The sequence below is a fragment of the Aquarana catesbeiana genome, linkage group LG05, assembly GCF_042186555.1.
Source record: "Aquarana catesbeiana isolate 2022-GZ linkage group LG05, ASM4218655v1, whole genome shotgun sequence".
In the NCBI taxonomy this organism is placed as follows: domain Eukaryota; kingdom Metazoa; phylum Chordata; class Amphibia; order Anura; family Ranidae; genus Aquarana; species Aquarana catesbeiana.
In genome coordinates, this window is record NC_133328.1 from 4,683,007 (window position 1) to 4,686,745 (window position 3,739).

Genomic DNA, 3,739 nt, shown 5'->3' on the forward strand with positions numbered 1-3,739 from the left:
ACTGTAATGTGCTACACTGTAAATTTGTAATAAAATTTTGAAACCCTTAAATGTGTGTGAAATACCTGGGCATACAAGCCCCAATTCAGGGCTCATGGCCACTACAAAACAGCTTGTTTGGGCTTTCTTCTTTTTTTTTAATTTTTTTCTAAGGAAAATCTTTTTGGCTTTCTAGTTTTTTTTGGAAGTGTTGCACCTCTACCAATAAATAGGTGCTAGTGTAGGATTTTTACTAGGGAGACTGTCGGCACAAGTAAATTTAGGCAGGCCTAGGCTTTGAGCTAGGCCTGTCTGTTTTGATCTGGGGGCTGGGAGTGGTTAGTGTAGCAGTGGGTGTGACCACCTGTGCGCTAGTTCTAAGGGGCCTCCCCTGCTTCCAGGGAGAATGTTCTGGAAGAGGGACAGGGCCTAGAACTGGAGTGACAGGCAGCTCATGTGGGAGCCCTGACCAATCCCCCAACTGGTATTGGCAAGGCCTTCTATATAAGCTGCAGTAACATGCCACTGGAAGGAGCTGTTGGCCAGGTGAAGTGGAGAATGGAATACTGGACAGCAATAGGAGGGCACCTCCATCTGGGGGGTGGGGGGGTGCACCGATCACAGGAGAAGGCCCGGGGAGAACTGTGAAGGAACTTTGCCTTAACACTGTCATTGGCAATGATGGAGAGTCTGGCAGCGGGATGATATGGCAGATGTTTGTTACTAGTGGCAACTACACTGCTATAGAAGGAAACAACCATAACCTGTTTGTCTAAGACCTGTTTAATGTCCCTTCCATCCTTGGGTGTAAAATCTGAAGGTGTTAATCCTCTGTCCCAGGGGTCTCCAAACTGTGACTAGGGGCCAGCTGTGGCTTTTTGCTTGCCTTTATCTGGCCCTTGGGGCACTTTTCCTTCCACTGGTGCCAACAATGGGGCAATATTAATCCCACTGCCACAACATATTTTGTATTTCCAATGGCCACAGTCCAGCCCCTATAGAGTCTGGAGGACAGTAAACCGGCCCTTTGTTCAGAAAGTGTGGAGACCCCCCCTTGCTCTACCCACCTAAAAATGGCCAATTTGGCGTTCTCTGCACCTCTGATTGGACAACCTAGTCAGGTCCTCTCTTCGGCATGGTTTACTGAAGAATACAGCATTATTCACTTGGTAGCAGAGCCTTTTTGGCTTGTACTTGTGGCCAGGGGTGGACTGACCATTGAGCCACTCGGGCACTGCCCAAGGGCCCTGGGCCACTAGGGGGCCCCATCAGGGTTGCCAGCCTCAGTAAAACCAGGGACCGTATGTATAATTTTTTTATATCTATACTGTGTGGCCCCATAATCTGATTGCCTGGGGGCCCCATGAGTTATCAGTCTGCCCCTGCTTGTGGCCCTTCTGTCTTCCTGCTTAGGAGCCATATTGAATTTTTGAATGAAGGCCAATCTAGGAGCAGTTGCTGGAGAGACATTAACAGTCTTCATTTTATAAGGACTTGTGCTCTGACCTAACTGAAGAGCTTCCTCTAACTTTTCCTGATCAGGAAAAGCTTTCCGGTGAGGTCAGATGGCAAAACTTGGATAGGGGTTTGAGCCTCCCCCGTGGGGCAAGGTGGACCTCTTGCAAATGTTATGTTCAAGGAAGGTGAAGGTTTCCTTTAAATAGTGACACTGAAGCTTCAGTGTGCAAAGAATACTCAATCGCATGCAAAGAACATGAAATGACTTTTTTTTTTTTTTTCCCTGCATATGATTTGGATCAGTGAAGTTAGCTCATTTACTGAGCTCTGGGGCGACTTCCCTTGGAAAGTGAACAGTAGTTGCCTTTTTGTAAACAACCCTATTTATGGTGACAAATGAAGGGTGGGGGCACTTGTAGACCCCCCCCCCCCCCCCCCCATATGGCCTTTTCTTGACCAAACAGCTGTCTGGGCTCAGCATTTGAGCTGCTTCAGAGAAAAATCAGAATATGGAAGTGCTGCTGAGAATGTGTGCATGGGGTTTTCCAAGTGTAACTAAAGGCCAAAACTTAACTTTTTTTTTTTGATTTGGTGGAGGGTTTGGAGCACTTGTCAGATTTTTCTTTCTGACACTGCCCCTGGTAGGGAGAGCGGCCCCTTTATTTGTCCAGTTTACCATTGCATCAAAAGTGACAATCCTAAATTTAGGATTAACTCTAGAACAGTAATGGGAAGGAGGAATAGGGACACTAGTTCTGGGTCCACCTCGCTTTGGAATCTTCTTGCTTCCTGTTTTGGGCATGAGACTGGAAGTGAAAGGGAATATCCTTCATGGGACATGGATGATGGTAACTGACAGGGGTTCTAGTCTTCACTCTAGCCAAAATGGAAAGGTTTTGACTTTAGTTACTTTACCAGTGCTTTCGACTCTTCATACACTAAAGAGTATTTCCATCTGGGAGGAGAGAGACTCTCACTCTTTAAGGTCAGTCCAGTGTAGAAGGGTGGTGTGAATCTGAAATATTTCAAATCATTTATGATCTAAAAAGAGGAGAAAATGCAGAGCAGAGTCGCCTACTTACTGCATAGACAGCTCATTTGGCGTAGTGGAGCATCGGTCAAACAAGAAGTTGGGTAGGGCAAACCATAGATGAGTTGATGCTTGGCACTGACTGTTGGGGGGGCATTCCTCCTGCAGCGCAATTGTGCTCTGCCAGCAGGGAGTGTTTCTGGCTGGTAGAACACAATGGTTGTTGGATTCCCCCCAACATGTGGCTATAGCTGCTAATAGTAATCATTGTGTTCTACCATCCAGGAATGCTCCCTGCGGGCAGAGCACAGCCACCAGCCGTGATCACATGTTGGAGGGGGAGAGAAATTGACTTGTTGTACCAAGTCAGCCTGTCCATAGATGGGTTGAATCTCAACCATTCCCTGTTCGCCAGGCCAAGAGTCGATTTTAATCTATGGCTGACTTTATAGTAGCAGAGGCTCTTCCTATTCCCACGCTACTCAATATGGGAAATTTTCCTTTGGTGTGACTTCATTAGGGTGCCTAATACTCTATGCTCCCCTCCCTGTAGCTACTAGTTGCTACTCCTTCTCTCCCTAGAAGCTGCATCTGCTGAGCAAGGCCTTGTTTATGCTTAAGATCACAATGCAAAATACCAAGTGTAATCTGTGGTTGGGGGGGATGTTGGGTGAACATTTGGCTTACTGCATGTTTTTACCACACCCATGGGTATAAATGAGGCCTAAAATTTCACCATACAAACTATAATCCAGCTACACTCTGTACAAGCAAAGATTATCTACTTTAAATTATACAATTAGGCAAGCCTTTGTACTGCATAGATGCAGGGCTGTCATTCAATAGTGACTGGACCCTGGCCAAACATTTTCTTGGGCTCCCTCTTCCATGCAATTTTGCTCGCCACCTCCTCCGAGACATACAATAAATGGCAGCTAGATTCAAAATCATGTTACTGAATTGGATCAGTCAGTGATTGGTTGCTAGAGGTTAGTGTATCATTACGGCTCACTGATTGCTAGAGGTTACTGCACATGCTTACCACTCACAAATTGGTTTCTAGAGATCACTGCACATCCTTAGCGCTCAATGATTGGTTGCAAGAGGTTGGTGCACAGCATTAATGCTCACTGGTTGCTAAAGGTTACAGCACATCTCCTCACTAGCTGCACACCATGAATAGACAGAAAACTTCTGGGATCAGTGGCAATGCTGGGGGGTTGATGGGGATCAGTGGTGGGGGGGGGATGGGATTAGTTAGGAGGCAGTACA